General features: G+C 35.3%; 1 protein-coding gene across 1 annotated transcript in view; it reads left to right on the top strand.

The window, feature by feature from the left end:
* The window catches only part of ADGRL2 (adhesion G protein-coupled receptor L2), a 653,868-nt gene that overhangs the window by 129,999 nt on the left and 497,725 nt on the right, over window positions 1-26,144 (top strand). The gene's annotated exons all lie outside the window — the stretch shown is intronic.

Here is a 26,144-nt window from a genome sequence, read left to right as displayed (position 1 = left end):
GGGTGCTTTTATTCTACCTGCTAACTGTATTTGTTTCACTCTCTCAGATCTCCTTTAGTCCACAAATTTGGTGATGGTAGAAATTATTAAAGGAGTCAAAGTCCTCTTAACAGTCTCTCTCTTAAAGGAGATATATTACACCCTTCATGTAAATGCCAGGAAGGAAAATAATTGGCATCCCATTGCCATTTGAATGGGTTCCTGCTAACCCTAGGTGGTGTGACGTGTAAAATGACCCAAGAGCAGGGCACTTGCCAGCTCGGAGCACTGTGTAGTCAGAGAATCAATTAGAAGACTCATCGCCATTTCAGAAACATGCAAACATCAATTGGCATTGAGTTTCAGGAAGCAGAATAGAAAGGAACCTACGAAACAAAAGTCCTTTCAGAGGGATGGAGTCACCATTTCTTCAAATCACAAGCGGATGATTATGATCAACATTAGAGCTTAATGAGCCTATATATGGTTAATGACCCCATCCCTGCAGTAGATTTGCCAATAGTCCATGTTTCCACTGGCATGCATCCTTCTCTTCTAAGAAGCAATACCATAGTGCTAATTGGTCAGAGGAGAACAAGTCATTGGATTTCCCCCTCCTCCATCAGCAAAAGCATATTTCTCAATTCTACCATCACCATGTTTCCTTTCAGGATTGCAGGTATCAGAGCAGGAAAAAAAGAAAATAAAACCAGAGTATGGTTTATAGAATCCTGGAACACCAGAGTTCACTCCAAAATGAATTAGTCATTGATAAATGCTCTCCCACCTGTTTTTTTCATTGAAAAAGTGTCATTGATCATTATTGTATTTCAAAAGATAATTTTACAAATAACATGAAATTGATCTTTTAACACAATGCAAGTAGAGATATCATTTGTTTTACTTAATTTAGATCCTTGGTATAAATGCTATCATTTATTATGCCATATTTTTATTTTAATAACCTAAATGCAGAAAATGATATTTGTAAAGTTTAAACAAGTTATCTGCTGAGCCATTTAAAAACTATTAACTAAAATAAGAAGTCAGACCTAAGCTGGTGTTGGAATCTTTTTTTTAATTAACCACACTATTACAATATTTGGTACTAAATCATTTATAAGGGCAAAACTTAGAAAGGTAGAATAATGATGGTATCTTTTGAAGAACAAGTATTTACTAATAGTTTATTTATTGAAAGAATTTTTTTTAAAAAACAATTGTTTTTTAAATCATATTTTTTTAACATTTCCATCATGATTCTTACTTGAATTTTCATATGAAAATTCATTTTCCTATTTTCAAAATACAATGTGGTAAATATAATAGAGCATATAGGTGTACAATATTGAAAGTAAGATTAATAATAGTTCCCATGAAAGGGATAATGTTATCTTTAAGACAATGCTTTAGTGTAATACTTCAGAAATTTTACATTGTTTTATGTTAAAATATTTCAGCATAATTTTTCTAGTTTGTTTTTTTGGGTTTTTTTTTTTTTTGCTATAAACTTTGAGTGCTATGGTAATATAAAAAATATGAATAGATAATGTCAATTCCTTGAAACCGGCATTTCAGGAAAGTGTCATGGTTAAAAACATATGACAGTATTAGCGTTTCTAGGTTCTAGTCCCAAATGTGCATCAGAAATTTGAGTGATCTTGAGCAATTAACATCGATCTGACTAAAGTCTTTGAGATACAATTAGTAGAAATAGATAAGGGACCTCAAAAAAGAAGATTGTTTTAGGAAAAAATGTCCAAGAAAAAAACTGTTTAGCAGATTGTGACATGTACCAAATCCACATTCTACGGTCAACCTTTCTTTACAACTATCTGTCTGCTTCTCTTTCCTCTCTGATCCCATCATTTCAAGAATGAAAGGGTTCGTTTAAAATGGATCTTCATCATATTTACTAAAACTATAAATCTCCAGAGATTGCAAGCTAAATTTACTGTTTAGTGTCACTCTCTTACTGTTAGGAGAATTTAAAGAAAAATTAATTTAACAATTTTATTGAAGGTCTATAGTGTATCCAAAATTGTTCCACAACAGAGGTGTATAAAGAGAATGAAAAGTTGTCCCTGCTCTATGCAATTTATCAGTAGAGGTAAAATTAATATATACAAAGTAAATATTAATGTCAGAAAGAATATATATATATACATATGCTCAACTTGATATTCTAAATTATGAATTTTGTAGACGTTCTGATTTGAGATATCCAGGATGGGGACAGTGACAGTACGAATAGGTATCTCATCAAAATCCCCAACTTAACTGAAGTCTGAGGCTCTCCACTTAGACTGTAACAGTGAATCCTCTGGACAGTATAAAGAATTTATTCTCTCAGGGAGAACTACACCTTCTACAGTTAAGCTCCGAACTTTGGGCTTGGGTACAAAGTTTACTGACTAATCCCATCTTGAACTAGAAACCCAGAGTCGGTGAGACTCCTCAGTTATACACATTAATCTAATTAGCTTTCCCTGCTGGCACATCAAGCTGCTTTTTTGAGTTTCTGACCAGTCCAAAGGGAACAAGTTGAAAAAGCTGGTACCATTGACCTTGACAGAGAGAGGTTTGAGAATGAAGAAGAGCCTATTTCAGACCAAGTTCTGTGAATTAACCATTTGCTTCTAAGGGAAAAAATGAGATCAATTTCAGATTAATATTCCAAAAACTTGACTCACTCAAAGGGAACTTAAAATTAGATATTGGACTGGAAGCTAAAAGTTGCTTTGTCTTATGAAAGTATATTCTAAGTATGCAGATGAGATTCATAATCTTAGCTACCATTTATTGAGAGTTGTTTTTTTTTATTTTTTTAATATTCTGTTATATTCATTATGTATTATCCCATTTAATTATCACAAAATTTATATTAGGAAGAAGGTATTGTCCTTAGTTTAAAGATGAAGAAATGAGGCTCAGAAAATTTTGTTCAAGTTTAACAAGCAGCAAGTGGCAGAGCTAGGATTGGAACCCACATCATGCTCTTTCCATTATATTCTGCTTTTCCAACAATGCTGCCTCACAGCCTAATGATGCTTTAATTATATACTCCGATATACCAGGAAGATGGCTGAGTTGACAGTTTTATTGCATGTATGTACATTAACATCAACCAATACTAATTCTTTAGTCCCATGAAGTCAATGAATGTTTTGCAAGTAGATGGGCAACAGAGTCAAAAAAATCAATGAATATTTGAGTAAGCAAGTGAATTATGAAGAGTAAAAGCATTATATGTGCTTTTTCTTGGAAGTAATGAGAAAGCTATAGTGTCAGTAAAGCAGGCCCAATGCTAATGACTTAGAGTCCCCCACAGTAGACATCAATCTGACTCTGTGTTAGGTTGATTTTTCTCATGCCATAAATTTATTTCCCAATGAAGTTTCTTAATTTTGACATTCAAAATACAAAATCCTGTTCATAGCTCTTTACTTTCAAATTCAAGGCCTATTTACTTGCTAATCGTTTTCATTTATTACTCACTTTCGTATAAGGTTGCTTTGCTTGTTCTCAGTTTTCATGTTTTTACATACTTTACAACAGAATGTTCTCACTGTCTGGAAGATTTTCCATTGATCTTACCTTTTTTTCCTCAAGTCTATCAAATCTTCACTGTACTCAACTCCCAGGATCTGAAATTCTGATTTTGCCTAGAGCTTTCCCAATTAATTAGTTATAAAAACATTATAGTCCTTCTATGAAAACCATTTTTCCTATATAGCCAAAGGCATTACCAGTGGTAAAATATATTCATATTGTATATAACAGTACTTTCAACAGTTAAATTGCATTTTCACTTATCTATTTTCTTCGGTTATAATAGAAATGCTATTACAGAAAATTTGTAAATATCAAAACATAAAAGGAAGAAAATAAAAGCCATTGTTTATGCTAAAACCCAAAGAAAGGCATTGCTAACATTTTGTTATATTTCTTTCTAGTCTTATTTTTTTTCAACACATTTGGTTGCCTTTTAACTTAAATTCTCCCTGCCTTAATATATTTTCGTTCTGCTTTCCTCCCCCTAAAATCAGAAACACAAAATTTGGGTTTATCCGGGTCTCTGGATCCGTAGCTGCCAAGACTATTTAATAGTTAGAAGCCTGGTGAAGCATTGACTTGCAGGAGCCTAAAAGTATTCATATTTCTGGACTTGTTTACAAAGATATAACTACTGTATGGTCTCTTGGGTACAAATTCTGGGTAATTCTTCCTTTGCCTCCATCCTTTATCAATTTCCTTTAAATTGAAGCTGTTCTTTTCTTTATAAGCCAAAACCGCTTTGTTTTTATAGAGGCTAAGAAAATATAGTAATATCAAATTATAAAGCAAGGCATGGCATTATAAAATAATACATCTATCTTCTTGATGTCTATAAATTATAAATCTAAGAAACTATTTTCTACTTATGTTGTGTTGTAAATGCCCTCTGTATGTCTTCTCCCTTGCCCACGGACCCATGTCAGCTATATGGAAGATGAAAGTTTCTTGTTCAGTTTGCACTTTTTAGATAGCTAGCCTTCAATCATATTTTTACCAGCTCATTTGATCAAGACCTCATTGGCTTTAAGCTGATGAACATACATTGTCTGAAATTGTAGCTTTCTCCATCTGACCTTACTGCCCATTTTTGAGTTCAAGTTTTTATCATTTACCACTTTCAGAAGGATTTTGCTCACAGACATCTCATTTCTTCCACTTGTCGAAAATAATGTTTAATTATTCCACCCTACATTTAGGCATTTATATCATTTTTTTTTTAAATCATTTAAAATCTGACCCTCACAGAAGTGGCTTTACACAGACTTGCTGAACATCTTTCTCAAAATTCCCCTTATATAAAGTGTAGCCTCAGCACCCAGGACAAGTATGTCATCATTAGCTATTTTTAAAAGAATCAATAATGTCCTTCCAGGCATCAAAGCCCATCTTCAAGCAGGCAAGACTACTGACTTAGGGCTAAAGGTTTCCATAGTTTGGATGAGATACACAGCCTTTTGTTCTGCAAAAATATGCTTCCTTAAAATACTACCTATGAACTTCCATGTTTATAAGAATAGCATTTCTCTTAACTTGTATGTTTTTCTCACACCACCTGAAAGATATATCAGATACTTCCCAAGTTAAACCCTGATTCTGTAACTATTGGGAAACCTCTAAGTGCATTCATGTTGTGTAGTGTAAATTTTGTAGATGAAGATGAAGGAACTAAAGTATCAGTACCATTGAGTACAAGCCTGAGAACTGAATAGCTGTGAGCACAATGACATTCCCCAGGCAATGGGAGTCCAAGAGGACAATCACGAGGTGTCAGGACAATCAAGTTGCACAATATTTTAAACTGCAGGCATTCTGCATCATGACAGGTATTGCCAGCAAAAAACTATGTTTTCTTGAAGTCTAAACTAATTCCCCTTGTTTTACATTCCCGAATGGTTCTTTTGCACTGGGAGTCCCAGGGGGTAAGGGGAAACAAATTAAGTCAAAACTGTGAAGACAGGTTAAAACTACAAGGTGTATCTAGCTCTTATTGTTGTAGATACTCTGAGAGAGAGAAAAAAAAGTCTCTGCAATTCCACCATGACTGACTCCATAACAACACACAGCTGATTAAGTCCAACTTTGAAACATGCAATGAAAGTACAGGGGGAACCAAACAATATGCAATTGCATGAACTGATCATGATTTCATTTTCTGGAAATTGTGTTGGGCCCCAGGGTGAGAAGTAGATGAACAAAGTCCAAGTAAAAAATTTCTCTGTAATTCAGTAAATTTATTGATTAATGAAAAGTTCAGACTTCCCTGTTAAGGATTTACTCACAGTGATTATGGGCATGTCCCTCCATAATGGTTGCCTCTTAGGAGTTCCAAGATGAAGCTCCTGTATGTGCCTAGAGAAAAAAGGAAATAGAAACATTTATGACTTTTGCACCATACAACATATGAACAAACACACCCTCTCTTAATCCCTTCCTATAAAACTTCAGGTTTTTGTAAATAGGGAAATCTCAACCATAAAAGTCTATACGATTAAATCTACAGTGTTTTAGTGGACTGGTAACTGTGGCTATTTTGCTTATTTTTGCTTTTCCTGAAAGTAAATGATATGAAATCACAGGGAATCCATATCTCTAAAGCTGAAGAATAGCTCCCAGTCATTTGTGACATCATTAGCATTGTGATGTCCCTTAAGGATAAAGCACATAAATGTTCTCATGTCACTTACAATTGTGTCAAGGAGAAAACCAAAATGAACTTGCAAAGTCATGCACCAGCTCAATTTTGGAAAGAAAAAAAAAATCTTCCTTTGAAGGAAACGAAATCAATCCCCAGTTCAAATTAAATTTAGACTATTCTGTGAAGCTCCAATACACAGCTCCAATATCAATCAGTACTTATGGACTTAAGGTACAGGCAAATAATGTTTCATTTAAAAGAAATTGAATGAGGATTACTGACAGAGAAAGTTTTGATGCTATTTTGTCATTACTTAAAGTTAAATCACTCCATTATTGGCTCAGTCTTGAACATCTCTATCTCCTTTTTTTTTTTTTTTTAAATGCACTAGGAACCCTTTGCCTGGTTGGACTTGTGCCTTCATCTTATTAAAACCTTGTCATGCAAATGTATCGTAAGTGTAGCCTGAAGACTTTTGTCTCATGCAAAATTTAGCTTAAATTCTACTGGCATGAAATACTTTGTTATGCACAAACCCTCTGTTTGGTTTGCTGACATTCTTCTTAGTGGGCTCTCCTGGTGATTCATTATCTTGTGATATAGATTTCCAAGTATCATCTTTGTATTGATTTTTATATCTTTAATAACCACTCCACAGTAGATGGCTCCACTGGTGTCATTGATCGCATCAAAAATTCAAGGCTTACAGAAATACTAGAGGGCTAATTGGTAGCAGAACATTTCAGACTTAATCTTAATGCAGTCTTAATCTTCTGCATTAAACCTACCTGAAGGTTTCCTCTTGGAGTCGACAAGGGGAAGTTTAGTGCTCAGTTGAAAAACACCTGGTGAGGGCATGCAAGAACATCATAATAAATGGACTGCAAACTTGAAAATGTCATATAATAAACATTTAGGAATTAAGAACAATCCTTACATCTGGGGACTCCACACTTGCAATGTTTCTCGCTTTTCCTTTCCATTGCCTCTGGCTTCCCAAGCCAGGTTTGTTTATACATTTGGGAAAAGAAATCATCAAAGAAAAGTCTCCATAATTCTCAACCATGTGCCTCTCTGGGTTTGATAATTTCCCACTTTAACAATTAGAAGGGTTTCCTCTGCAAAAAACAAACAAACAAAAAACCAGTGTGAACATCGTGCGTGTGTAAGTGATTTTAAACAACAAAGTTAGAATTGTTGGTGTATGGCCAGCAAGTCCTGAGATAAAAATGATATGACCTGATGTATTACACTTTAACTTCCTTCTTTCTAGCACCCCATTTGCCGAACAACAAGGCCTGCTTTAAGTAATCAGAAACTGGAACCAAGGAAGCAGGTGGTTGCTGCAAACCTTAAGGGTACCTTGATCAAAAAGTTGAAACTTTGACTTAGTTTATGCTTTCAAAAAATAGTTTTTTAACTTCTTCTGTACCAGTTACTATATCAAACACAGATAAGTGTGATCTGGTACCTTCCCTAAGAGAAACTTACTTTCAAAAGCCTGGGGTTGTAACACAGTCAGGAATGCCTTAGGTAACTAACGAGGAGGCAGGATATACAAGGATTAAAAATGTGGGGTTGAAATTGGCTGGATACAGATTCTATTTCACCTCCAACACTGTGCTCTGTGACACTGAAAAATGGTAACAGTTATAAGTTTTTTCCTTGTGAGAATAAATGTAGCAATGCATGCAATACCCAGTCCTGGGGATGTTGTCATATTCCACAATGTGTTAGAGAACCGTAAGGGAGGAAGCATGGGTTTTGTTTTGTTTTGTTTTCCTTTGGGAGATGAAATCATTTAAGAGGAGATCACATTTAAGATGATTGGTTTTAGGAGTTTAAAAGTGAAAAAGCAGGGGGAATTTTTTTTTTAAAGTAGGTTTTGGCAGGATTTAGAACATAATGTACACACCTGTGATCATGGATAATCATTGTATTATCAACTCTTGAGGGGACTTTGGACTTTTCAAGGTATTTGAAATTAGGGTGAAAATTTTAGAGAGTATGGGAACAGGAAAGATGAAACAAGAATGGAAACCATAATGTGTCATTTAAAGGTCATAGTGAGTTTTTTATATTTAGCATGTGGGTACTTGTATCTTGGGATTCAAAAACATCATTGAAATTTATAATTGGAAATTTCAAAATTTCTAATTTTAAAAATGAGACTAATAACCTCATAAACAAAAGAAAACTAAGTATGTGAGTGTTTGTGCAAATAATGTAAGTATCAATGCACTGTTAGAATTTTATTCCTGATATCACCTTTAAAGAGGTATCTTACGAATTTCAAACACTTTACTTAGAATGTGGTATTTAAGAAATGGCACGTGTGCTTGTATTATCCCACTTTCCTGCCTCCTCCTTTTGTCTTTTACTTTCTTGATCCTTTGTTTTCTTTCCTCTCTTTTCCTTCCTTCCTATCTTTTGTTCTGTTTATGAGCTTCTACCACTTTTCTTCTACTTCATTCCCAGTCTTATTCTCCCTTCCTCCCTTTTCTTTCCCTTGTGTTATCACCCAAACAGAAACCCAGTGAACAGATTTGTAAGCTTGATTCAAATTTTATTTACCCCTTTGGATATTTTAAATAGCAGTCCAAAGTGTGCCAATATGGAGCTAAATTCATATTCCACCTATTACAAGAAAGGAAGATGACATGAAAGTAAACAAACATTCTACTAAATCCAAACACTATAAAATTCAGTGAAACTCTTTTTTTGAGTGCTGAGAAATATCTTTTTCCTTAACTTTGACTCTTTTTTTTTCCTGCAGTAAGACATAAATTATTAAAGGCCTCTGTGTCCTGAAAAAAAAAAACAAACAACACAACTGTTCTTCAATAGTAAGTTAATGAAAACATGGTTCTCAACTCCTGATACACTAGTAAAAAATTAGACATTCAACACTTACTTATTTTTACTGAAATTTTTATTTTCTTTTTTAACAGTATATATATTCTAGGATTGATGGAAATTGAATTTTTACTTATTAACACAATAATACTATTAATACTAATTTGATTATTGACCAATAATCAAAGAATGAGAATGTAGTAAAATACCTCTAATAAAAACCTGTTTTTTATTTTTCTTTTTATTAAATTCCTCTTTAATAATTACAGGAATTGTAAAAGTGAGTGCTAACAAATTTCCAGGCAAATGAATTCATTTGTATAAAAACCTGACATTTGTAGAAAAACCTGTATACATTTGTATAAAACCTGTATAAATTTGTATAAAAACCTGATATTTTCATAGCTTTCACTTTTCATTGTCTTTTGGTCACAATGAGGTACACGTCACACTCTCCAAGTGGAATTCCCATGTCATCATTGCACATTGGGAGCCACAATTGGAATCGCTATTGATCTCATTTTTTAGAGAAAATTAAACCATGCCTTTCAATTTGTTACTATGGAATCTATGAAACCTCAAATTATCTAACTAGATATCCAAGGGACAAAACTGACATCCTAGCTTCCAGTCAGATAATAATATTACCTGCCATTATTTGACCTTTTATTTGCAGTATCTTAATTCCTTACAAAGTTCCAAGGTGAGAAGTATTATCATATTCATTTCACAGATTAGAAAACCAAGAATCAGAGAAATTAAACAATGTTGCCCAAATTCACAAAATTAATAATTACACCATACAGACATCTCAGTTCTAACCATTTGCTAGATAGCAAGGTCCTGCAAAAGAGCAATTTGCCAATAGTGGGTAAATGTTTTATATTAATTTTTAAAATATATCTATCAGGGTTTGAGATAATATATCAAATATTGGATTGTTTGGTGTGTGCAGAAAATTATTTTGCACCCACTGTACTTCGCATCAGATAACTGAAGTATATGTTTATTTATTTTTTAAAAAGTCAAAATGAAACATCTGGTTCACTTCAGTGAACTTAAGAGAAATTCATGAACTGATCCATTTTCAAAGTTGAAACAAAAGTTGCATAATTTTTACCTTAAAGAGACAGACATTCTTTGTCTGCCAGGTTATATTGTAATCTCCTAAAACTTTCTTTAAAATTTCCTATTCCCTGGGCCCCAGAGCACACTACAGAGTCAGAATTTTTGGCAGTGGGCCTGCAGAATCTGAGTATTTAACACTTTTTCCCCACTGACTGAATATGCCTCTAGGTTTGAAGAGTCAACCCTTTCACTTTATAAAAGACAAACAAAATGATCAGAACATGACTAGAAACTTTTAATCTCTTGACTTCTATTAAGGATTATATTTTGTTTTTGTTTTTTTGTTTTTTAAACCAAGTGCCTCAAAATGCTGGACTACTTGCTGGGCAGAGAGACACTAAGGACAATGGCTATTAAGGAACAGTTCCATGGCTTAAGTTTTCCTGGCAAAATTGCTGGAGATCTCACTGATTCTGGACCATCCATCTTGTACGCCAGTCAGGTGTATGTTTTATATCTACTTCAAAAGGAAATAGCAGTACTTAGGCAGATGTATGACAGCATATGGTCAGGATTTAGATGAGTGAATACTTGCACCTGGAAATCAAATATCAGCACAGGCAGACAGATCCCTCCTGCTTGCCCACGGCAGCATCCACCGAACGGACAAGAGAGAGCTGCCAGATCAAACACAACCCAGATGTCTGTTCTGCCTCCTCCTCTTCCCCATACAACCTTCCATTGTTTTCTTTTTCCTTTGGCAGTATTTACACATTTATAAAGGAGGAAAGGGGGCCTGGAAAATAGAACCGAACTCAGTTTTAGAGCAGACCCAACACATTATCCACTGAGCAGTAAAAGCTTTCTTGGAAAATTAGTTTGTTTTGCTCTTTTAAAATGTTTTATTTTCATTATCCTTTTCAGGAACATATCAGATTTTTGTAGTAATCCATCAAAGATTTAAAAGAAGTGTCTTTTTCAGCTTAATTTCCAGATTGGCTAAGGTAATTTTTGGAAAGTGCTATCTCACATGTCACAGACTGTCAGTAGCGTCCCAGCTGCCTGCACTGATTCTGTCTTTTACATATTATTAACTGTCGTTTTATTGCATTTTATATTGAAAGCCAGTGTGTTGCTTGGGGTTGCTCCCTATTAAGGGATCTTATTTTGGCTTTTCAAAATGCTTTTTCCCCCCCTTAGGTTTGTCATATAACATCTTTGTACTTTAATATCTGTATATACATCAAAGAGATGAAATATTGTTAATAGATCAATAGTTTTAATCTCTCTGAAGCAGTGATTAATCATTCAAAATTTCCCACATAAAGATAGCTTTATGAAACCAAAAAGATAAAGAAAAACCTAAGAATTAACAAATGAAATGAAAATGAAAACTAGCCAGTAAACATGAACTCTTAAACCAGAAAAGAATGGCCAATAGGGTTACCAAAAAATGAAAGTGAAGGGGAGGGGTGAGAAGGAAGGTAAGAAGGGGGAAACAGAAGAAAAGAAAAAAAAGGAAAATTTGCTTATTGGTCTATGATTGTCTTTCACAGCATGTGGACAAAATGCTCACATAGAAGTAAACTTAAAGAAATAAAAGCTGTCAGCTTCTGGTGATTAACTCTTTTTCCTCTGTGATCTAAAAATGTAGCTTTCAACTTAAAATTATTGCATATGTAGTAGTCTGTGTCTAATTTTTACTTATTTATTCTACTACTAGAATTGGACCTCATTCACAGTAGCACTTAGCTCCTGGGCTTTCCAAATATATTACTAACTGTTTAAATATTTGACTTTTTTGATTTTTTGATTTTTTAAAATATCTTGTCAGTCAGAAGCTCTTATACCATATTCTGAAAAAGAGGTAATTGCTTTCATTTTTCAGAAAATTATTTTATCAGTGGAAGGTTAAACAAAATTAAGACAGAAAAATAAAGTAAGTCATATAAACTTAATGAAAAGTATAAATGATCATGGTCTTAAAGTGTGTTTGTAGCAAGGGGCAATTTGGTCAGACACTGGTGAGTTGGAATCCTTACTCCTTCCTTTACTAGCTATTAATACATTCCTGCTTTCTCTGCGGCTCAATTTTCTCCTCGGGAAAATGGATATCATAATTTTTGTGAAGTTTAAACCACAAAAGAGAATGTACACCAAGTGTTTGGTATTTTCAATAAGCCCTTGCTAAATGTGATTTTTTCCTTGTAAAAAAAAAGGGGGGGGGGGCTTTTTTCCTTCAAAATATTCCTTCCATTTGTTTTAAATGTCAGTTTTCCAAACTAAGGACTTTTGTCCCAAAACTATTCTAAAGGCTTAGCCCTGGAAAGCCAACCTGCAGCTGTTGTCTGATTTCAAAATGAGAAGAGTTTCTCCTTTGGCCTCTTTTACCACCTAACCAAACTATGAAGGTGCCCTATGTTGTGAACCATTGGGTCTTTTTTTAATTTGTCATGGAATCTTTCTTTGTGAGATAGTTGCCTAAGTTAGTCGATGAAAATATATAGACACAAAATGAAGTTGAAATACAATATCCCTTGGCCTGTTGGCTGAGATAGCGTTGAGTCTGTTAGAAGATAGATGTATGTGAAGACAGTTTAAATTCTTTGCAGGAAAGTGTTCCTATTGTCATTATTTATAACCACCAAGAATGAAAATATCACCACTGTTCTCACTAAGAAAAATTTGTTTTAATTCCTCCTTTTATTCTATTTTATTTTTTTGAGGTACCAGGGCCAGGGATTGAAAACAGAACCTCAAATGAAGGAAGCAGGCGCTCAACGTCTTCAGTTACATCCACTTGCAGTTAAAACCCACTTTAAACCTTTTTCTCAAAGATAACCGATAGCGTGAGGGAGAGAGGGGAGTTTTTCTTTCTCTTTCTTTCTTTCTTTCTTTCTTTCTTTCTTTCTTTCTTTCTTTCTTTCTTTCTTTCTTTCTTTCTATACTTTATGCAAAATAGTTTGCAAAATTTAAGCAGACAAAAATAAGTCCTGTTAGTGCTTCTTTATCCACAGGAGAAGGGTATTGTGTGCGCACACAAGGACACACACAAGGATATTAGTAGTATGCCCCATCAGAAAATCTTGAAATGATTGCCATTTATACTGTTATGAACTCAGGTGAAAGTACCAGAAAATACAGGTTTACATTTTCCCTTTTTTATTCTTTCTTTACCATAAACATATAATACAGACCTAAAGTAATTTGCTAGCTTGCTCACTCTTTCTCTGCTCAATGTCCTCATCCTCTCCCTACCTCTTCTCCCTACCCCGCCCCCATTTGTACACATCCCACACCTACCCCGTCCTCCCATCTCTAGTAGTGTGAAAATAGAAAAGCATCTGAGTATCTGGGTAGCCTATCAGTTTGCTAAGGTTCATTTTAGCTAATCCAGACATCCCGCACAGCAGGGGGAAAACTGCTGTATCTAGTGAAACAAGAGCATGAATAATTAAAACTCTGTTATTAATGAACTTCCAGTCGTTATGTAAATGAAACTGATTTCAAGTCTAATTTGTCAGCCTGGATTCTTTTTCTGTTCTCCCTTTGTCTAGGACAAGAACTCATCATAATGGACTTGATAATAAAACACTAGTAGACATGCTGTGTGCAGTGCCCATCTGAGTTGGAGCTTTTAGCGTGGTTAATTGATACAGTTACTCCAGGACACGTCTATAAGGCATTTTGTATGGCTTTAAGTTTTAGGAGCCACTCTTTTTTCCCTTTGACAGGGCTGTCTATTCTTTGCACATACCTCATTATCATTTACCTTTACATGAGGGGTGGCATATAATTACTGCCTAGTAAATAGTTTCTTTTGCAATATCCATGATGTTCAAAGACAGCAGAGTTCAAAAAGGTCCAGGGGAAGGGAAGTCTGTAGTCTTCCAAGAATGACAAATAGCCGCTAGGGAGAGAAAAGAAAAGAAAAGAGAAAGGAATACATGACAAAGCACAAGACCACTAAGGACCAGTCACTCACTGTTCCACCAAGTGTCACTCATGCTATTGGTGGCATTGTTGAAGTGATACCCTGATGTCTGTGGTCACATATTTCAAGCACATTGTTTAGATCCACTATATTGCTTGTGAAATCATTCACTATTAAGTTGACAACTTCAGATACTACAATCTGATTTCCTATAGTTACAAATATTTTACATAGCATAAAAGCAATAATTCCTTCAACAGAAAACTTCAGCAGTGTCAGCTCATTGAGGATTTACAGAACTGGACTCTTTAGACGTGAATTTTAGCAGTGCTTCCTCTGTGATTTTTAGAGCAATGTGTATATTAGATATCAGGAATTAATGGGCATTTTGGATCTTTAGCTTATGATTTTATCTTTGTAAGGCAATGTTTAAATTAAATATAATAAATTAACTGATATTTTGGATACCTATTACATTAAAATAGTTAATTTTGCTCCACATGAAGGAGAAAAAAATGCTCTCAGTGCAGAAAATCCTAAGTATTTTAAGCTGCAAGTAATAATATTATTCTTTCTAATCTAGTAGATTTCATTATTGGAATTATAATGCAAAGTAATATTAAGAACTGAAAAACTTATCTTAGTTCTCCAAATATTGATGTGCCAAATCCTAGGGAGGTTTATATTCCTGTATCAGCAGCTAGTTGTTTTGTATTGTTGAAACTGGGGAAGTGTTGTTGGTGTTGTTTAACTGGCGATCTTTTATTTTGCACTATTGCTTTGTTTATAGTACCAAAGAATATATAGTATCCTAATTACTTCTTTCCAAACAAAGAGAAATGGACATCTCAGCATCTGAGATGATATAACCAATTATAACCTGAATGATAGTCAGCCTTGCAGAGATGAGTCATTATAAATTCGCTAAAGACACACTTTGTCACCTAAAATGTGCCCGACACTGGGCCAAGCAATGGAAATAAAAATTTGACAAGGAAACAATCCAGTGAGAGGGGAAAAGACCAATTAGCCAATACTTACAACCAAATATGAAAGACCTTCTAATTGAAGAATATATAGTGTACAAAATGAGTTGTGTCTGCGAAGCACTCAAAATGTAATTTGCGGGAAGTCAGGAGATATGATGCTTCATGGAATACCCTCTTTTCTACTTTGTCCAAATGGCAAATTATTACATACTCTGAGCCCACTGTCAGTGTTGTCAAATACAAGGATCTGATTATGATTTAGGTTTTTTTTTTTCATTCTGGATGCATTATATAGCAATCCATGCCTCAATTTCCTAGCCCGCAAAGGAATACAGATCTTCTAAAACATGCCTGGTTTTAAAAATTCAGTTCCTTGCAATTTCACAAGAACTTGACTGGACCCGTGCCATCGCAGCAGGGGCAGTGCAATTTGATGTCTGGTGGTGCCCAACTTGACCCACTCAAGTGACTGTCCTACACACATCTGTCAAGCCTGCCTTGAAGAGGTTTCCTCTCCATCGTGCTTATGCCAGACCTTGCCATAGCTGCTGCTCACCCTTGCATTTTGATAAACCATTGAATACCTCAATGATCTAAATCTAACTGCCACCTACATTAAAAAGCAAAAGCAATCCAGTGACAAGCCTAAGATATGTGGTAACATGTAAAATCAAACACACACACACAGGCGCGCACCACCTTTTTCAGCTTTCTACTGATAATATGCCTCATGTGGTTCGCAACCCCTGTTAATTCTAATTCCAATCCAACTCCAGAAGAAGTCATAAAAATACATAATCTGAAATTAAAGTCAATTAAACTACGTTACTTCTTTGGAAAGTTAAAAGGAAAATACATATAAGTAATAGAAATCAATTATTGTATATTCCCAGGCCTGTTCTTATAAACTGGGGAAGTAATCAATCACTCCAGAGACTTCTACAAGGTAATTACTGTTTATTCCTTAATGATAGTACCATCTCCCTCTTCTTCCTTCACACTAGCCCCCTGCAGCTGCCACCTCACAGAAAGCAAATAAATTGCAGTGTAAAAAAACAACAAGAGAAATAAAAGAAAGTTGGTGTTCTGCATAATGTGGACAGTAAGACAGTAATGTGATACTTGATGGCCCATCATAAGTGCTTCTCAGTAATAAATGCTGCTGGGGGTGGGGGGGGCAGAGAGGGGAGGCTACTGCATAGGGAGAAATAACGGAAAATATCTTCCCCATGTATGTTTAGTCACTTTAAAAAGAGTGAAGTTCGAAAATAATAAGCTGCTGATAAAGTACATGGGCCAATTAAGATTTTAAAATGACTACGATCCAACTAAGTTTCTTCTTTCTCTTTAAAAAGGGGGAGGGGGGTATAAAGAGTACAAATTAATGCTGCTGCTGTTATTGAAAGCCAAAAGCACTAACCAAGAGATTTCACAGCGCTTCAGTCAGAGCCCGGCTAATGAATATAAGTTACCTTAGCCGGTTTTAGCTGACTTTGAAATTAAAGTCCCAAACCCTTGCATGCAGAGAGAGCTGGACTTGAGCAAAATGGACTTAATAAACTCCATTGTGCAGTTAGATCCCCAGTGAGATTTCCTGCCCATTCCTGAACAATCAGTATTATTTTTTCAGCGACTGGTACTTTTGTGAGCAAGACTGGGGTTTCTGGGAGTGATTAGCACTTTTCACCATTGATTGACAGGTTCAAACAGAAATGAGACAATAGGAGGAGTCATTAGGAATTCAAATGTAAGGTTAGTGTTTGCAGGCTTTGGATTTTAATAGAAAGGAACTATATATTTAAGGAAAGGAATTATTGTTTAAAATGTTAACTTATGAGATATACATTAACCTTTTAAAATAATTTCTTTTCTGAATTGAAGTTAATAAAAAATAATGTGGAGATGAAACAGCAATAATTTAGGTGTTTTTCCTAGCACCATCTTTTCACCCATGGATAACTTCTGCTCCTTGTTTTAGATATTTAAAACCTGAAGACTTAAATTCTTAGAGAAATCCTCATTTGTAAAGGTTTAGTTTTGGTTTTCTCATAGGTTGAAAATCTTTTAGAAAACAGTAAGTATTGTTTTTCTTTTAAAAAAAAAAGAAGAAACATATGATGAAGCTCTCCATTAGATGCAGGGAAGATACCTTAGGGAAATAATTATGGTGAATGATTCTAGCATTGACCAGTAATTGATAATTGGCCACAAATAATTAGGGTAGAATATCTTCACTGGTGTAAATTATGCTAATAGCTCAGCCTTGTCCCTAGGTGCTGATGTTGGTTTCTTATAAGTAATTTTGTTTTAAATTCACATTATAAATTTAGCATACTATACTTGAAACTTTAATCTTGTTTGGCATCAAAGCAAAGGCAGATAACACAGAATTAAACAAGCCTAATCAAAGAAAAAAAATAAGATGCACACCATAATTTTCCAGGATTTTTAAGTAAGAGTTGACTTCTTAAAGGAAAAGTTTTCTGTTACAACGATGAACATAAACTGAATTTAAAAAGCAAATCCAAAGCAGAACAAAACGTGTTAATTGAAATCACCTCACAAACTTGAATGGAAGCATTTTCAATACCTCATAAATTGCTAATATTTAAAGGACAATAGCATAAATCCAAAACTGTTCATGAAATAATCACCGCATCAGGTTTTTATACATATCCTATGCATAGCTCAGCGTTCAAGCTGCAGTTTTGAATATGTTGTGACTAATTTATGCCAAGTTTTCATCAACCTAGCATTTTTTCCCCTTTTTCAATTGACATACAAAGGTCTGTAATTCATGTGCTCAGTATGTTAATACACTGAGATAGCAACAGAAAAGCCAATGTATCAAAGTAACTAAAACAAACTGTCAGGAAGCCTCTGTGGAAATAAGGGGTCAAAAAACAAGTACATTCCAGTGAGCACTTAGTGTCAGCATTGCTGTAGATTGTTAGAAAACCACACTTTCATGTCATGAGACAATTTCTGTCACTCTTTTTTGACTTATCCACTCAGTACCTGCTCTTCAGTTTCCCTTCAGAATTTCAAGACCCGCATCTATCGGTGGGTCCCACACTTTAGGTACCGGGGATCTTTATAAAAAGGTCCGATGCTCGCCTCCCAACCCACACGGTATGATTTCTTGGAGTGGGGGACAACCAGCACATCAAGAAATTTTTATAAGCTCCCCAGTTGATTCTAATATGCAGCAAAATTTGAGAAGTACTGCTTTATGTGCTTTCTGCCTCAGTTTTTTCTAATGTGATCTGAAAAGACACCAACTACTCTTGTGTATAGTTAGAAGAAATGCTGCTTCATCTTGCAGTTGATTTCAGGCGCAAGGCTTCTTGATCTGCTGTCTTTTCTAAGGATCACATCACCAAACCCAGTGCTTCTGCCAACTCGTTTTCAGCCTCTCATACTCTCTCAATTTCTTTCTTATTTTCCCTTTTTATACTCTATCATCCCCTGAATTACTACAGATCAACTATTATCCATCTGAGTTTTCAGCTCTTCTTCAATTCCCTATCTTTAGCTATCTTTGGTATCTTATCACCGGTTTAAACATGAAAAGGGTTCCTTTTCAATGTTACCTATTTCTTCCCCTTTATCCAAAAACCCACAAGCAGATTCTATTCCTTTCTTCAATCTCCATCCAAGAGCTAAGTTAAGACTCTCAGTGATTTTTTTTTATCCTCATTATAGTGGACTTCTCTGTTTCAGACTCTAGGTTTTTCTGTCTTCTCCCAAACAGGCTCGTCACTTTTCTGTACAAAAAGTTACAGTCAAACTTATCATTTCTCTTGCTCGTTATGAAAATCTCATGTGTGTTACTTAAAACACATCCTTTCCAATTCGTCTCTCTGTGTTCTCTTTTCCCAAAGCTTCCTTCAGTCCCAAGCTAATCCTGAATTCTAGGTCTGCATGAGAGTCAGCCCTGTGGATTAATAACAATGCTTAATAAATGCTTGTGTATCAAAGGATTGCATGCAGAGGGCTGTTCCAGAACATGGACGGCCAAGAGTCTCGCTATGTTTCCTAGAATTGTTGTAGACCCTAGAAATAAATTTATTCTTTATCTTTGTTTATCTCTCTTTCCTCATCTCATTTTGTTCATATTCACAGTCAACACTGAGCCAGGATCATCTGAAGAACTGGGAATGAAGACATAGGTCTAATAATGATAGACATCTATCTCTGTGTTCTAGTCTTTGTCAGAACACAAAAATTGTACTTGTATTTGAAAAACTCTAAAAAGAATGGCTGCCTTTTTCCCCTCCACCCAAGGACCTGTTTTCTACATAAACTGGGCTGCATAAAAGCCATTCTAATTCCTGTTTCTGTCCCTCAAGGCTCCTACCTTTTCATCAAATCCTGCACTCAGCTGCTCCCTGCCTCTGCTCTTTCCTTTCTTATCTCCATGCCCTCTTTTAAGTTATACATTCTCACTTGCCAATGAGTTACATTCTCAATTCCCTCTTGTAAATTTACTTCTTGTCATGATGCTTTTCTGTGACAGCTTTTCAAATACATCTTCCAGAGGAAAAGAAATAATTTTTTTTTTTAATAAAGGGAATGTATATATCAGTGAGAGAATCCTATTCTTCTTTTTGGGTGTATTGTATTCCTGAACTATTTAATATACATAGAAGTCACATGATTATGTATGTCGTGGATATAGGAACAAGTGCATATGCTAATTAACTTGCAAGAAGGAAAATTGCTCAAAAATCAAAAAGCAAGATTCAGTTGTTTCAAAAGAATCACGTTTAAAGCAAGAATTTTCACTCTCAAAAAAAATCACTTACAATGATCATACAATTATTTTTAATTTGCTAATTTTAAATGAAGTCCTTACCATATAGATTACTTGTATGTTTACAGAGCAAAAAGTGACTTTTCTGAGTTTGAACTTTTGAGCTGGACAGATCTATACTTTTGCTAATTATGTAACCTCTGACAGTCTGTTTCCTCACTGGTGACATAATGGTGTAAATGATGTTTTTTTCAAAGGATTTTTGTAAGGTCTAAATGAGATAAGATCTGTTAAGATCATTCCAAGGCAGGACATTGGAGGAACTCTGTAAATGGGAGTTGACAATACTCCCTTAGTAAGCCTACCACCAAGTATCTGGATATTTTGCCTATATTTCAAACAGCTATGATATTTGTTCTTCAGACCAACCCAAATCCATCCCTAGCATTTAACATATCAATGCAAACAGATTTTATACTTCCTTACTAATTCCTTAGCACTATTCAGTATTATGTATACTCTGTCCTCTTTCATTTAGCAGGTTTTTAAATGGGAAAACATACTAAGATACTTCATGCACTTTCAATATGGTATATCTGTTATCAGCCTCTGTAGCCACTAGATGTCAATACAATGTTTATCTGAAGAGTTTAATAAAGGCTCATTAGTATCCTATTTAATGAATAAGTGATGTATTCTCTTTGCAAGACATTTTAATATTGGAGGGATTCAGAGTATTTTACCACAATATTTTTGGAATTCACTTCACCAACAACTGAAATGCTTTATCTCATCCAGGTGTAAACAGTTGTTGAATAGAAACATGGAGTTTTAAACCTGAATAGAATTAAAATTCCTAAGAAAAATGTGTATAGGCAGAATAAAACTGTCCTAATTGGATATTTTCCAGGTACTCTGTTTGCAGATAAAGCAATGAGATCTATTTTATTCACATCTCAATAAGGCCTAAATTTTCTATTTCATCTAAAAGGTGGCATCTTACCATGTTATTGTCACAATAGTAATTCAGTAAGAAAACATAATCTAAAGTGTTTCTAAAAGTCATTTCCTTTAGGACATTGGCCATTTTATTAGTGATTTGGCTAAAGACAATTTAAATTCCTGTCAAAACTCAGCTTTGGTAGGCTTGGGTATTTATTTGTCAAACTTTAACCCTAAAATAACAATCAATAATTTTTTTCTTGATCATAAAAATATTTTTATTAATTTTGAATGTACCAACGTGGTATACAGAAATATAATTCAAATCTCCTTTCCTTTGAAGGGAGAGTGTCATGACTTAAATGTAGAATAGGAAGAGGAGAATCTGAAAAACAAACAAAGAAGAAGAAAAATGATATTGTATTTACCTAGGGATGTTACTAGATGCCTTTTTCCCCAATCCCAGCTTTGTGTGTTTTTTCTCTGAATATATATCATTTAACCTATTTGTTCAGCTCAATTGAATAAGATAACAAGAGAATGTGGAATGACCACTAGCCTAAAAGAAACCCTCAGTTTATAAATCTCTTGCCATGTGTCCTAATAGAATCCCATACTGCCAACCTCACCTAAACAAAATGCACTGTGATAAAATTTTAGGACAGCAAATAAATATTGTTTCTTTATTTTCTTTGCCTGCCTTTTCCCATCCATGCCTAAAGTTGACAATATTTCATATAAGATTAAAATGTAATATATTAAATATTTTGGGAAAGGAGACGTAAAAAAAAGCGGGGAGAGGGGGAGGAATGAAACTGAGGGCAAGAAGGTCTATTTGAGGACCCATTCATTTCTTTCCCAACTCGTTCATGTTAATTGAGCAATTGATGACTCAATGTAAACAAATTAGAGATAGGAGAAAAAAGAGGAAGACAAGGATGATGTGGCAAGGGAGAAGAAGACGCAGGTGGGTGGAAATGATAGAAGGAGTAGTGTGATAGGTAAGAAAGACTCGTGCAGGTTCAGATTGTTCAATTGAATTTTCCAGTTGTCTAGAGTTTCAGTTAAAGAGCAATGGATGAAAATAAAGTTTCTGTTATGCCACCCTTAAGGGAAGAAGCAGCCCTGCGCTATCCACTGCAGTAGCTGCTTGGCACAGGTGGCTCTCAAGGGCTTGAATCGTGGCTAGTTGAACTGAGATATGCTCTAAGTGTTAAATACATACCAGATTTCAAAGACATGGTACTAGGAAAAGAATGAGAAATATCCTATTAGTACTTTTTATATTGATTACATGTTGAAATAATAAAATTTTGGATTAATTTGGTTAAGTGATGTTTTATTAACACTAACGTCACTGGTTCTTTTTACCTTTTAAATGGGGCTACCAGAGAATGTAAAATTACATCGATGTCTCATAGCATATTTCTATTGAACATCTCCACACTACACTGTCCAGGAAAACCTTGCTAAAAAGATAGCAAAAATGGTTCTGAGAACTTTCTCTCACCTGCAGTCAATATTACAAAATCAATTAAAGAATGAAGAAAACTTTTTAACAGACAAATGTAAGCGTCTCAAAAGTAGCACACTGGCATCTTCCTTCCATTGGGCAGGCAATGTGTTTTCTCCCCAATTCCAGCCAAGCAGACAGGAAGTTCAAAAGAGAACCATTTGTTCAGGGTGGGATGCAGGTCAGAAGGAGAAGCTGATACCTCACACAATATGGATGCCCACAGGGTTGCAGAAACTCTTTGGTGGTTCTTTCCCCTAGTTTGTGGAGCTGATTGTGGCAAGCGAGCTCTTAGAGTAACTTACGTGGGACGTGGGACACTAGCAGTTGCAGGGAGCCAGAAGCAGGAGCTAGTGAAGGGGAGAGAAGGAAGAGCCAGGAGGCAAAAGGAAAGACTCCTCTCTACCCCATCTCCCCAGCTGCCGGCCTCCTGCTGTGGTCAGGCTTGATTCAGGGTGAGAGAAAGGAGTTTTGAATCAGGTGTACAATTATGATTTGGATAAAACTGGATTTTTTTTAAACTTTTAAAAATTGAAATATATCACTCATACATAAACATACATAAACAATAAATGTATAATAGTTGTGAACTTACAAAACAAACATACAACATCAAACCAACATATATAACATCTCACCTTACCACCAATAACTTGCATTGCATTAAAGAGCATTGTCAAAAATTACTACTAAACAAATTATTTTTCCCCTAACCAATCCGATTATTATCTTTATATCATTTATATATCAACATACATAAACAATTAAGTGTATAGTAAAAGTTGTGAACTCACAAAGCAAGCATGCACAACATCATACAGGGTTCCCATACATCAACCCTCCACCAACACCTTGCATTGTCATGAGACATTTGTTACAAACTATGAAAGAATGCTGTCAAAATCTTACTACTAATCATAGTTCTTATCTTACATTGGTGTTAAACAGCTGAAAGTAATACTTCTAATACATCAAAAAGACAGGACATACTATGGACTATGACTGTGATATTGTTCAGGAACATGAAAAGAAGATCTATTATGTTTATTGTCTAACCATCTCCTTAGAATTTAAGCTCCAGGAGGGCAGTGTTGACTCATGTTGTGTGCACTTGTATACTCCAAGGGCCTAAAAGAGTAGCTGGCACATAGTAGATGTGCAATAAATAATGGTTAAATGAATCTGACAGATTATGATTGAAGGCAGTAGTTGGAGGTGGAAAATGCTTCAGTAAAGTGGACATTGTGTTAGGAAATGCAATGCCTATGTCGTTTAATGAGCACCAAGTGGCTGGTAGATAAGGGGAGGGAGTGCTGGTCAGTTCAGCAAATGCAGTCCATGTTAGAAATTATAGAGTATAGTTAAATCGCTGCATGATGCTATGCTATCAAGAACAGCTTTATATTTTCCTTGCCAATAGATTCATATTAAGGCTTGTGGTGCTTAAAATATTTCCAGTGCTTTAGAGTTATTGACCCTTTTTCAGTCAGTAAGATCCTTGGTGAAATTTCTTCCATCATTCATGGCCAATTACCTTTGTTTTTTCAATTACTGGTCACTTTGCTTGAGATTGAGTTTTGAGTATGATGAACACTTTTCATCATTATTAGGTAGATTCGGGTAACAGTGAGAAAGATCTTAATGTTGACAAAGAGACATGCTGCCATCTGTATCATTTCTAACTTTTACTAACAAAATATGTGGTTAATGGTATGTGGCCACTGCATAGAGTACCCAGAGCCAAAAGCCAACAGGATCAGCATGATTATTCTTTAGGCTCCTAAGGCTTTAGTCTTCTATTTCTTTAATTTTCTAGAGTTCACTGATAGCAGGTATTGTACCGCAGAGTCAATAATAAGGATATAATAAAATGTTAAATACCTAGTTAGAAAAAATCTGTGCCTGAACATTTTTAAAACTCTACTAATGGCTATGTCTTTATTTTCTCTCAACATAGAAAATGGTGATGATTATTTTATTTGGGTATGGGAACTTGGTTTAAAAAGATGCACACATAATCAGCTCTCTGCCTCCTCCCCAGCACAGGCCGACCATCTCTGGTTTCATTAAGTTGTCCATGCCCAGACAGCTCTTCCTCTTTCTTCATGGCCTGATGAATTTGCTCAAAGGTGCCAACCAAACCTTTAGTGACATAGATGAACTTTTTCTCAAAAGGTTTTTTAAAGCATTTGGGCATATTTAAATATATTTTTGGAAAGGAATTAGCGATCTCTGTTTTTCAATTTCAAGATTTGGTCAATTTTAATATGTTCCATCATGTGATGGATGGTAGGAAAAAAGAATGCTGCAAAAATGAAAAATTTTGTAAATGATTCCTTCTTTCTTAAGGAGCAAAACAGCAACCAGCTCTCACACAAGATGGAGTATACTGAGAGAGGAGAAAGTCAGAGACATACAAAAGAGAAGGAAAGCAGTAAGAACTAAAGATTGGGGGCAAGTAGATCAAGTGGATAGAAGTGGAACAAAGAGTAAATATATCAAATTGCTGTCAACTCAGATGTCAGTTTGGATTAATAGTGGCTCTCCTGGATGAGGTTATTTAGAAAACTTTTGCAGCTGTCACAGTCTCTGAAGGAAAGCCATCATAACCAGCTGACTGCAATGGGTGCAGGTAGCATGAGGAGGGGTACAAGTGCCATGTATTTCCGTTCCTATTCTAAAAGGTGACATTCTCTGTCACAACAAGAAAGCCAGTGAGAGGAACAAGAGCTCTGATAGTTGTCAGAGAATCATTGAGGAACTAGTTCTGAATTTATTTTTTTCATTGAAGAGAAAACTGTTTACACTAGATTAAAACAAAGAGGTAGAAAATAACATAAAGTGAAAAAAGGACGAGATTAAGATCATTTGATGCAGTTCATATCTTTGAGGTCTCCATCATTATGCCTTAAATACTGGAAGAATTTCAAACATGATGGGTAGGTCAGTCTAAGTGAAATTACAGGAACTATGGAGAATAGGAAATGAGAATGAGGCAAATATAATTCCATTGCCCAATAAAAGGAGGAAAAGATGGGTTAAATATACCAAAGAAAAATGTTCTGTCTTTCTAAAGTGGATGACTTCTCCTCTCCTATGCCTAGATCCTTCTTCTTTTTCTCTTCTCAAATTTACTGAAAGAATAGTGTACCAAATTAATTTCAGTTTTTCTTTTCCCATTAACCTCTCAACTACTTATAATAAATTCCATTCCCTTAAATGGAATCTCACAAAATTCCAATTTAAAGGATTTCTCAATGTACACTTTTCAGCAAACAGATTATTAAACACATCTCATTAAAACTTTTTCATGTAACATTTTATTATTTTAATTTACAAGATCCTATGGTTTGGGGGTTGTTTTGTTTTGTTTTGTTTTGCAATCATCTTACATCTTTTTTTTAAGGATTTATTTTTTATTTCTTTCTCTCCCCTCCCCCCCACCCTGTCTGCTCTCTGTGTCCATTCACTATGTGTTCTTCTGTGTCCACTTGCATTCTTTTTTTTTTTTTTTTTTTTTTTTTTTTAAAGATTTATTTCTTTTATTTAATTTCCCCCCCTCCCCTGGTTGTCTGTTCTTGGTGTCTATTTGCTGCGTCTTGTTTCTTTGTCCGCTTCTGTTGTCGTTGTCGTCAGCGGCACAGGAAGTGTGGGCGGCGCCATTCCTGGGCAGGCTGCTCTTTTCTTTTCACGCTGGGCGGCTTTTTCCTCACGGGCGCACTCCTTGCGCGTGGGGCTCCCCCACGCGGGGGACACCCTGGCATGGCACGGCACTCCTTGCGCGCATCAGCGCTGCACATGGCCAGCTGCACACGGGTCAAGGAGGCCCGGGGTTTGAACCGCGGACCTCCCATATGGTAGACGGACGCCCTAACCACTGGGCCAAAGTCCGTTTCCCATCCACTTGCATTCTT

Source organism: Dasypus novemcinctus, chromosome 9 (assembly GCF_030445035.2).
Source record: "Dasypus novemcinctus isolate mDasNov1 chromosome 9, mDasNov1.1.hap2, whole genome shotgun sequence".
Classification (NCBI taxonomy): domain Eukaryota; kingdom Metazoa; phylum Chordata; class Mammalia; order Cingulata; family Dasypodidae; genus Dasypus; species Dasypus novemcinctus.
Note: the sequence above shows the minus strand (reverse complement) of the source record. Positions and strands in the feature narration are given on the sequence as shown.